Raw genomic sequence first — 12,169 nt, 5'->3', positions numbered from 1 at the left:
TTGCTACAGACATTCAGAGGGCACAGGAGAGAGTCTGTGGGAGAAATGTGAATGAAATTGTCAGGTTGCAGTAGCATTGCCATGACATTCCTTTGGAGGGCAGAGATAAATGGAGTGATGTGTGGGCTGATGAGCTTGGACTGAGTATAGAGTGACCATGGTGAAGCAGAGGTGAATGAAAGAGAGGAGGGGAAAGAAAGCAGAGGAGTGGATGGGAGACAGAGGAGGGGAGAATATTTATGGGGGGGGGGATACTTATAGATATGGTGCAAATTAAAAGGTTCAAGCAGACAAATAGCGATGGGGGATTTGAAGATAATCTGGACATACTTTGGTGTGGATGATGTGAAAGATATTGGAATTAGAAATGGGGGCTGTAAGAGAGACAGAGCGGAAATACAGATAAAATACAGTGCTGGTAAATATGAATGTTCAACTACAATAATTTTGTTAAACGATAAATAAAATTAAATTTAAGGTTGCAGAAATTACACTTTAAGGTAGATTGTGTTACAAGTGACAAGATGAGAGAGCAGTCAAATAAGCAATGGTAAATCAGACAGGGCTTTTACATTTATATAAAGGCAAAATGACAATGGTACCGATGTGAAAGAAAATGGTTGTTTCCAAACTTATAGTATACATACAAGTAGTTGCAGGTGAAGAGGCAAGGTATTGCATTGTTCAATATTTGTGTTAACAGGACACATCTATGTTCTGAGGGGGACATGTTGGGAACAGTTGGGAATATGAGCATGAGTGTACAGCCAAAGATTAGGGCTGCTACCCTGTCATATCTCAAAGTCAAATAGTATGAGTGTAGTGTTCACTTTTGGGCCTGATTCAGACTTGTTCGCTAGGCTGTGTATATTCGCAGCTTATATATGCTTACACATCCCTTCGCATGCGGTCACACAAAGGAAATATCATTTGATGGTCGCTCACTATCGAATGATTTTTCCTCTGTCAGTAATGAAAAGTAAGCCAGGACTTACTTTTCATTTGAACGCTGTCCTCCGAATTCGGAGCAGATGCTCATCATCACGACCCCATCCCCATCATTCAAAAGACATTAGCACCCAATGATTTGTATTATTGTGTTGCTCTACCCTATAAACCCACCAAGCTGCAATGAAGGCAAACCAACAAGATGCAATGACACATATTACACTGCTCTCCTCCATTCTGCCCAAAGCAGGGGCAGTTAAGGGGGGCGGGGCTGCGCCTGCTTCTCTCCAAAACTTACACTTGATAGACTGGAATCCGGAGACTGGGATGCGGTCATTTGGTCTACAGCATGATGGTTGACAGTCATTAGGTCAACATGGGAAAAGGTCGAAATTGTTCTAGGTCAAAAGGTCATTAATTCGACAGGTCGTTAGTTCGACGGGTCATTAGTTCGACAATGTCTAGATCGACAGTCAAAAGGTCAACATGGGGTTTTTCACTTTTTATTTGAGCCGACATGTGCCGACAGGCAGTAATTCATGCCCTACCATCCACTAGGGCATGAAGGGAGAATAAAATAGTGTGCCCGACGCATAGTGAGCGCAGCGAGTGCTGCGACGGGATGCGGTGCACTTTAAACTGTGTCCATGTCGACTGTGTTGACATTCAGGCAAAAAACAGTGAAAAACCCCATGTCGACCTTTTGAGTGTCGACCTAGACATTGTCGAACTAATGACCTTTCGACTTATAACCATGTCGACCTTTTCCCATGTCGACCTAATGGTGTTGACCTAATGACTGTCAACCATCATGCTGTAGACCAAATGATCCCAACCCCTGAGACTGGTCAAAAGACAGACGCCAGTATCCCAACTTCACTCACAATGCTGGCACCAGAATCCCAACTGCTGGCATTCCAATCGTAAGTATATTAGGGAGTGATAGACCGTTAGGGGGTTAGGTTTATGTAGCAAAGGGAGGGGTAGGGATAGGCTGTGTGTGTGTGTGTGAGTGTGTGTGTGTGTGTGTGTGTGTGTGGGGGGGTTAGGGTTAAGCTACAGGTAGGGCAGGATAGTGCTGGGATCCCAATACCATTCCCGTTACTATTCTGATCGATTGATCTGATTGATCCCAATAACATTCAGCCAATTACATGCAGTAAATAGTGGCTCATTGTGTAATCTATGGCCAGTTTAAGAAGTGTGGAGACCCCTCTACACTTATCGCCCCTCCTGTTTCACATTTCTCCAAGAATCAATGTTAGAAAATGGAAGCTATTTGATGCATACTGGGAATTAGAAAGCAATTTGTGGTGTGCATCATGCAAAGTTGTACCGCTTATGGCTGCTTTCTGTGTGCACTCAGTGGGGGTGGATAGGACAGCTTAATTTGTGTTATTAATAATACACATTCTTGCAAATAATGTAATTTCTATGAGTACAGTAGAACTCAGATAATCTGAACACCAATTCTCCAAACATGATCTTTACAAACCTAAACAATATATAGTTTACTTGTATGATATATTGTTTGTATTCTTCAGTTGTATGGTTTCCTTCATTTCTGTTTGATCAGTTGATGAAATTATTTGGTGATATATTAGCTCAAAAAAAAAAAAAGACACCGTATTGTACAATTAAACAACTTACATATATATATATATATATAGTGGCAGGTGCTCAATTAATGTAGTAATACCATTCAGGTGCATGAAAAGGATACTGAGTAAGTAAAAAATTCATGTTTTTCCCCAACTCACAGAATGGTATTAGTAACCAGTCTTAAACACTACATGATAATAGAATTCAGTGATATTGGTTACATGTATTTGCGCAGGTGTATGATATGCCCCCAAGCCATCGTCAAAAGCTTCTCTGAATATTAGGGGTCCCTAGCGCTATATCTAGGTGCAGGGTGTGGTACCCCCCCCCCCCCCCCCCATTGAAATACTATAGCATTACTAAACATTAGTGAAGCTATATATAGAAAGTGAGAGAAAAAAAAAATTAAATAGTGGTAAATGTTACATAGTTAGGTACTCTTTACCTAGAACGGCGCCCGCGATCAGAATCGCGGGCTTCGGGGGTAAAAAATCGCGGTCATCGCGGGTAAATCGCGGGTACATCAAAATCGGGTACCCGCGATCACCGCGATTTTCCCATAGGGAACAATGTTAAAAAGCCTAATTGACCGCGATTTTGCATTCAATGCCTCAATGCCCGCGATTTTCCCATAGGAATCAATGTTAAATGGGCTACAGAGCCCAAATAGCCCCAATTAACCCTTAAATGTCCCCCCAATTTTTGTACGCAACCCCACGATCCACGCCAACCCGAAGCGTGGCGAGCGCAGCGAGCCCGCGAGGGGCGGCGGTACGCGTCCTCCGACCTTTTCATGCCCTACTATCCACGTCGGCGTGGAGTTGAGAATAGAATAGTGTGGCGAGCGCAGCGAGCCACCGAGCCCGAAGCGTGGCGAGCGCAGCGAGCCCCGCGAGGGGACGCGGATACCTTCACAGGTAAACGCGTCCCTTCGCGGGCTTCACAGGTGTCCGCGTCGCCACGGACACCTGTGAAGTCCGCGAGGGGACGCGTATAACTGTGAAGGTATCCGCGTCCCCTCGCGGGGCGCGCTGCGCTCGCCACGCTTCGGGCTCGGTGGCTCGCTGCGCTCGCCACACTATTCTATTCTCAACTCCACGCCGACGTGGATAGTAGGGCATGAAAAGGTCGGAGGACGCGTACCGCCGCCCCTCGCGGGCTCGCTGCGCTCGCCACGCTTCGGGTTGGCGTGGATCGTGGGGTGGCGTACAAAAATTGGGGGGACATTTAAGGGTTAATTGGGGCTATTTGGGCTCTGTAGCCCATTTAACATTGATTCCTATGGGAAAATCGCGGGCATTGAGGCATTGAATGCAAAATCGCGGTCAATTAGGCTTTTTAACATTGTTCCCTATGGGAAAATCGCGGTGATCGCGGGCATCGCGTCGCGGCCGTTTATGTACTGCCCGCGATGTCGCGATCACCGCGATGGGCGCCGTTCTAGGTAAAGAGTACCCATAGTTACATTGGATCGAGAGCTGGGTGAAGAGGTTGGTGAAAAAAATTGGGAAATTTTTTTTGCTTGGGTCACGTGTGCTCCACTAGTATGGGGGTACGCGAGACTCAATACAAACTACTGCCCCTTTGGTACAGGTGCCTGGATGCACTCTCCAAATGGGCATTGGGGTTTCCCAATGTCTGCTGGCGATGTTCTGGGGCCCCTGGCAACCCATTCCATATGGTGGCAATGTCCCCTCATACTACCCTTCAGGTCTGAGATTTTCAAACTCTCTGAGATTACATTGGGAGACCCGGTTCACACAGATCCACTATTCTGATTATTTCACCTCTGCCCACTCCTCTCTCGAGGTACAAAATATCCCTGCTTTGCCATTTAAATAACGCCGCTAAATCGGTCATACCGGTGAGATGGCGCTCCTCCTCTCCCCAAACATTAAGGACTGGTTCAAGAAAATAGATTTCTACATGGACATGGAAGATATCCTGTCCTCGGTGGACGATAGATGCACCCAGTTCAGAGATACTTGGTCCCCCGCTGGTTAGTTTTCTGGGACTCCAGAACCTATAAAGATGTCATGGCATCCCAAATCTTTTCAGGACCTCCCCCTCCCTATGTCCTACTACTCTTTTTTTTTTACTCTCTTATTTATCTTTTTTTCTGTGGCCTATACGTATGTGGTATACTCGCCATATTCCCAGTCAGAGCGATCCGGAGTATTCCACCTTCTCTCCCCCCCCCCCCCCTTTTTCTTCTCTTTCTCTACTATACATTCGTTTTACATTTACTTTTTCTCTCTCTCTCTCTCTTTGTTTCTCTCGATTTATACTTGTATATTTTGGCACCAGAGGCGTAGCTACGGCGGAGCTGGTGGAGCACATGCTCCAGGCGCCGTGATGTCATTTTGCGCCGGAGCCGTGCACTCTGCCACCGGCTCCCCCCCCTGCTCCCCGGCTCCCACGCCCAGACACTGACCCACCCCTCCCGGACTCCCCGCTTCTTCTGGTGGACTTGCGGTTGCGCATCCTCCTCTCTCTGCCAGCTGTCAGTAAAGCTAGGAGCCTAGGACAGTGTCCGCCTACTACAAATCGGGGGGGGGGGGGGGGACACATGCCCTTGCTCGGGGCGTGAAACATGCCCTTGTTTCGGGCACCGCGGCACGTAGCTACACCACTGTTTGGCATGAAGATATTTCAAGTGACTTTATAACAAATGACACTGCAACCAAAGATTGTTTATGTACTTGTTGTATTTAAAACTTAATTTGCACTAAATGTTACATAGAATGTATAAGGTGTGCCACACTAGAGCCATACAGCCCAACCAATCCAGTGACACCGCATCCACTACACTAAATTAAAATAAAAAATTTTTTTTACAAAAATTAAAATTTATATATATATATATATAGTACTTGTTTCCTAGCACGGCCACAATCGCGGGCATCGTGTGTCATTTTTAGTGGTATACGACGCGACCGACGCAATGCCCCCGATTTTCCCATTGAAATGCATTGAAAATAGTCAAAATCGTGTCGGTCGCGTCGTAAGCGGCTAAAAAAGCCTTAAATGGTCCAGACGCGATGCCCATGATTTCCCCATAGGAAACAAATGTTAAATGGCTCAATGTACCCGCGATGCCCCCGATTTCTCATAGGGAACAATGTTAAATACCTCAATTTCACCAAATCATCATAGGGAACAATGGTTAACGGGCCAGAAAGCCCCAAAAACACCCCAGAACAGTGAAATGTCACCCCAAAAGTACTTTACACCACCCCACGATCAACGCGAACCCGAAGCGTGGCGAGCGCAGCGAGCCCACGAGGGGCGGCGGTACGCGTCCTTCGACCTTTTCATACCCCCACTATCCATTAGGGCGTGGAGTTGAGAATAGAATAGTGTGGCGAGCGCAGCGAGCCACTGAGCCCGAAGCGTGGCGAGCGCAGCGAGCCCCGCGAGGGGACGCGGATACCTTCACAGGTAAACGCGTCCCTTCGCGGGCTTCACAGGTATCCGCGTCCCCTCGTCACGCTTCGGGCTCGGTGGCTCGCTGCGCTCGCCACACTATTCTATTCTCAACTCCACGCCCTAGTGGATAGTGGGGGTATGAAAAGGTCGTAGGACGCGTACCGCTGCGCTCGCCACACTTCGGGTTCGCGTTGATCGTGGGGTGGCGTAAAATACTTTTGGGGGGACATTTCACTGTTCAGGGGTGTTTATGGCCCATTTAACATTGTTCCCTATGATGATTTTGGTAAATTGACCCATTTAACATTGTTTCCTATGGGAAATCGGGGGCATCGCGGCTAAATTGAAGCATTTAACATTGTTCCCTATGGGGAAATCGTGGGCATCGCGTCGCGACCATCGCACCCGATTTTTTAGTGCTTGCGATGGCCACGATGCCCCCGATTTTTCCTCACGATGCCCACGATCATGATCGTTGTGGCCGTGCTAGGAAACAAGTACCATATATATATATATATATATATATATATATATATATATATATATTCAAATCAGTCCAATTTGCACTCACAGTTCTGTAGTTTCCATTCATGGGGTGCTCCCATATCCCACCGATACTTCTGTGGTACACAATCCAAATAATAGTAGTCCAGAGCACTCACCACTTTTTGCAGATAAAAAAAAGGTTATTTATTAATATCCATCACATGAGAATTGCCAACGTTTCGGGCCTCTGTAGGACCTTAGTCATGGCTATGTTCACACATCCTGCACCAAACAGCTTCCTCAAAAAGTCTGGGCACACCTGCATTTTTTTCAGACACACCCACAAAATGGCAGGTTACCAGGACTAAACACTGGCTTCCTGGCAGTCAAACTGCGAAAGGATTATGTTTATGATACAAACGCATTTTCCTGGCGCTAATTCCAATTACACATGCGCAACGTGAACGGTATGCACGCACAGTTGTTCAATAATCGCTTGATTTGCAAATTCTCTAGTTAGCGCCGGTCAGGTCTCAGTTATACTCGATTCTCGAGTCAGTGGTTCTCAAACTTGGTTTTTAGGACTCCACAGTCCACACAGGTGACATTTTCCAGGTCACCTGGCAGGAGCACTGTGTATCACCAACTGTCACATTCAATGGTGCCAAGAGAAGGGAGGAGCGGTACTAATTACTCAGGACCAGGTCTGATGGAGGTGCGCAGTGGGGCCCCCATTACCTGGCAGCAGCTGCAGCAGCAGCTCTTCTCAACCAAGAACATGCTGCTCTGTGCTGGGCTGCAGTGCGGCCATGTAGGTGCTTAACTAGTGTAGTAGTATTTCTTCTGTATTTTATTTTAAGGTGCATGGCCATGCCTCCCGCAATTAGGTCACGTCCACTGAAAAGTACCTGACCCCAGCCAGGCTCATTAATGCCCTGGTCATATTTTAAAAATCCACAGGTGACCTGAAAAATATGACCTGTGTAGGGTCCTGAGTACAAAGTACCGAATGAGAACCTTTTGATTACATTAACTGAGGTCTTGTGTAAATCCAATGTCTCTTAAGGTGCGTACACACGTGGGCGATTTTGTATAATATCGCGGGAAATATGGTCGCTAAGCGACCATATTGCCCATGATGGGAGTGTACACTGGCAATATATCGCCGGGTGTGCGCTCCCGTATTTACCCCTGTAGTGATCGCTGGTCGCAGGAACAGGCTCCCCCGGCAGTTTCTTTTCATCAGCGACCATCTCTGGTCGCTGATGAAAAGGAGAAACTGAGCCATATATTGCTCAGCTATATATACAGTAGCTGAGCAATATATCTCCCCCGTGTGTACGGGGCTTTACTGGCACGACTAATACCAGTTTTCCAAACAAGTTCTGGGTCTGACCAAAGTACATCTTGCCTCCGGGCAACTGGGACGAACTTATGCCACTGCATTCCACCATGTAGTTCCAACCTGAATTAATCCTGGGTCAAGCTGTTTACACTGCACACTTGTTTAACAGCAGCTGGAGACTCCTAGCAGTAGAAACTATGCCCCACCTGACATCACTGGACCTGCCCCCAGATGTGTGACAGTGCTAAAGGAAGCAGTACCCTTAGCATAAATCTAACTATGGTGCACATTTTTCACTGAGCCACAACCCAATTATAACGACAATAACCCGGGTTTTAGTGGCAATGAATAGGGCGTATAATAGTACCCACATTTGGAAGCCTCTTTTACTGGTGTTTCTCATTGTCTTCATATTTGAAATTAGTATAATTACTGTAGAGATGTGTTAATTGGCAATTACTATTATTATTTTTGTGGAATATGTTTTTAGCCGAAGCTATTACAAGTGAGGTGCCGTTGCCACGTAGTTTAATCGCTGGCTAACGGAACCTTAATTTGCACCCTTCACAGGCTGATTTCCGCCCGAATTGAATGAAAATGACTTGCTATCCTATGGGCATACCTCCCAACTGTCCCGGTTACAGTGGTACAGTCCTGCTAATTGGAGACTGCCCCGCTGTCCCTCCCACAGGTGGCAATGTCCCGCATGAGGGAGGAGGGGAGCAGAGCAGTGGTGATTACTGAAGATATGCCGTGTGCAGGCTGCTGGGGGGGGGGGGGCTGGGCACTCCCCTGAAAATGATGAAAATGGAGATTGCTGCACTAGGCCACGCCTATCTGTCAGAGGCCACACCCATCTGTCAATTTAATCACAGCTAATAGGAACAATCCATTAATAAGTCACAAAAGCATGTAAGCCATTTACAGCAAAAGAAAAGGCGACAAAATGCTTCAGAAATATTTCCATAGCAGGGAGAGTCCATAGAGAGGCTTATATAAGCAAAGCCTCAAAAGACAGGGGCCAAGATAAAAGAAAACGGGGGAAACAAGAAACAGTGGCCTCGCCTACTGTAAAAGACAAAAGACATTAGCCTAAAACCTGTCTGGGAAAATTACCTGCAGATTGGGAAAACCAGTTTAGTGATTCACAGTTTATCGCAATCAGAAAAACAAACATTTACAAACTGTATAGAAGATAGATATATTAACATTTTATTAGCAGCAGCATATTCCGTTGTGCTTTACCATTGGGATTAGTGCCTTGTCTATATAATGGACCTTATTTTGGTCCATGGGCAGCAGTGCAAATTTACACGGGTGTGCAATGTTTTACAACGATTTTCTGCGCATGTGCATGCGCTGTGTGCCTGTATTCAAGGCCGGAAACGCGCACACAAAACCATGGGCTGGGGGCATGGGGAGGCAGGCCAGGGATGCGGCCATGAGAACGCCCAGGGTTTCATTGGCGTTCCCATGAAAATGCTGGGCATTGCCATGGTCGGTGACCATCGAATGATGTGGGTTTGGCCCTGTAGGCTGCGAATGGATGTTTATGCAAAACATCCGTTTGCAACCGTGTGGGGATACCTGCATGCGAGGGTGGGGGCGGACCTTTCTTGCGGGCGGAGGGCAGTTCTGTAAGTCAACCAGAATCACCCTCAATGTCGATGAACACAAGCCAGATACTACACAAGTAACTGGTCCGGTGCTCATACACGGTGTCATTCTTGTTACAGCAACTGCACATTGTTCCTTTTTCATCAGGGTATACAGAGCAGATTTCCCCACACACACACCATGGGCCGGAGGCACCAAGGTTCAAAAGTGATAAATGGAGAGTGGTAAAGTGACAGACACTCCCTAACAGTCACATTACAGGCTGGGTTTTAAAAATGACAATGGGTAGGCTGGTAGTTTATCACTTTCCACTTTATCACTTTGTAAAGCTTGGTGCATCTGGCCCCATGAGAAAATGTGGCGAGATGGGAAACCTTACACAAAGATTCCCCCTGGATATCAAAATTCGGGGAATAGGGTGGGTCTCAACCATCCGGCTATGTGCTCCAGAAACCACCTTTTCATTTTGGCAGTAAGGAAATAACTCCCCCTCCCCTTCACCTCCCAGGAACGGGATAGCAGAGGAAGCTGCCAGCCTGTGGGGTGGGGGTATGGAAGGGGTGTTTGGAAAGAAAAAGCCCCCAGAATATTTTACAAAGGGATCGGGCACATTACAAAAACAGAGATTACCGGCCACAATTTGTCAGACTGTAAAGGCTGTGGTGAAGATAAAAGCGACTGACAAACACCAAACTGTGCAGGTTACTCTTCCAGTGGTATTTCCTCTTTTTAACATGCCATCCCAAAAATAACTGTTTATCCGACTGGCAGTAGAGATGCAGAGAAGGGAGGGTGGAGGCAGCTCTTGGCTTATTATAAGAGAAGACCTATAGCTGTGAAAAGGAGTGGATGACACTGCACTGGCAGATGATCCATGTACAAAGCTTCATCACGCATACAGGGAGTGCGGTCCCTGTATTATTAACCCATTTACAATCAGAGAGGCCCTCCACCCATGTGACTGATTCTATACGGTCTCATATTACCTATGCAGACACTAGCAAGGTTGAGAAGCAGGGTGAAACATATGGTTCAACCTGTCTTAGCCTAGCAAAATCTATAGCTTGTTGCAGACCCCCCCCCCCCTCCTTAAATCCCATCCCCCTTAGCTGCGTCTACAGTTACAGGTCCTGTGAAGACAGCACCTGTGCGCTCAGAAAAAGTAGGAGTGCATATGCAGTCACCTGTATTCTAATGGCCTGCAATAATTTATGAGGGGACATTGCTGGTTTTGGGAGAGATACAACTAGCTGTCTCAAGTCAAGTAAAAGGTGTCCCTAACTTCTCTTTAGTCATGGACACCTATCTAATTATTTATATATATATATATATATATATATATATATATCACATACACACACACACACACATATATATATATATATATAATTATTATAATAATTAATCTGTAGCACACACCTCTCCCTCCCTTCAGCCCTTTTCCACAAGCTCTGGAAAATTACAGTTCTACCGTGGCCCTCCCACAGCCCCAGGAATCCACAGTGATCCCTCCAGTCTCCTAACTACCCCCAAGCTCCCATCTGTAACCTTTATCCAACCCCCACTCTCCAACAACTCCCAGTGCTGTTAACCCTCAGTATTCCAACTCACAAAATATTTATAGCCAGAGAATGACTGTTACCTGTATATGACAGCATCCAAGGACCATACCTAAATGTAAGAATCAGACAGACCATATTGCATTAATTGTACATGCTATACAGAACATAAAGTGTAATTTTATGCACGAAAAGGATTAACTCAGAACAACTAATCGTACTATACGGGTGTAAAAATATTGCAGTTTTTTACTAATTAATAGGATAGCATGTAACAATAGCTTACATATTTAGTAACATGTCATTTTCATAGGCAAAATATGATTAGGTAATCATATACTGTATTACATCTACCAACATAGACAAGCATACAGATGTTTAAGATATTGGGTGGAAAGTACTTGCACTTGAGACGATACCAGGGCAGATACACAGGATAAACAGGTATAGCCAAGATTATGGGAGTTATTTGCAATATACTTTGGCTATATTAAATAATGTGTACTAGGGCAGGGGTGCTTTAAGAGAGGAGGAGGCTTGGATGCAGCCTCTACTGCGCACGCGTGAGCCCTCCAGAAAAATGGTGTGTAGTCCATTTTCCCAGCAATTCTGGCAGCCTTCATCATGGAACGAAGTATTAAAGAATGGGTGCAGTGTGTGCGGTGTGGGCCCCCTTGGGACGCAGGGGGCCTGTGTGACAGCACACATTGCACCCATTATAAATAAGCCACTGTACTAGGGACAGTTGTCAGGCTAGTTCCTAAGATTGGGACTCGTTAATGCTGCTCTGAAGCACGCTCCGGAAGTGGCCTCTGTAAAAGGGGGTTTGGCTTCATAGTCAAAATTGACCAAAGCCCAAATCATACAGTGATCAGTGCCTGATTAACCAATAGGCTTAATAGGCTGTAGCCTAGGGTGCCTGGACTGGGGGAGGCGGCTTGCAGGTGACAGTTGAGGAAAAAAGGCCCATACACATTAAATTATTATCTTGCCAATCTGACTGGTTGGAATGAAAATCTGGAAATTTCTGGGAACAAATTACAATCAACCGTTTGCTCTCAAACGCTGGGAAATGGACAAAAGCATTCATCTGTATAAAGGCCCATACACACTAGAAGATATTGTTATCAATCTCATTCAGCAAGAGGCTTCTGAATGATATTGAGAGCAATATCTTCTAGTG

At 46.0% G+C, this 12,169-nt stretch overlaps 1 long non-coding RNA gene across 1 annotated transcript in view; it reads right to left on the bottom strand.

Moving 5' to 3' along the window:
• Positions 1-12,169, bottom strand: part of LOC146007923 (uncharacterized) — a 64,900-nt gene that overhangs the window by 50,815 nt on the left and 1,916 nt on the right. The window contains exon 2 of the long non-coding RNA XR_014444420.1: positions 11,070-11,098. This is a non-coding gene — a long non-coding RNA (uncharacterized LOC146007923). The remainder of the gene's footprint in view (positions 1-11,069; positions 11,099-12,169) is intronic.

The sequence above is a fragment of the Crinia signifera genome, chromosome 6 (assembly GCF_055691185.1).
Source record: "Crinia signifera chromosome 6, ASM5569118v1, whole genome shotgun sequence".
Classification (NCBI taxonomy): domain Eukaryota; kingdom Metazoa; phylum Chordata; class Amphibia; order Anura; family Myobatrachidae; genus Crinia; species Crinia signifera.
The sequence above is the reverse complement of the archived record's forward strand: the minus strand, read 5'-3'. Positions and strand labels throughout refer to the sequence as shown.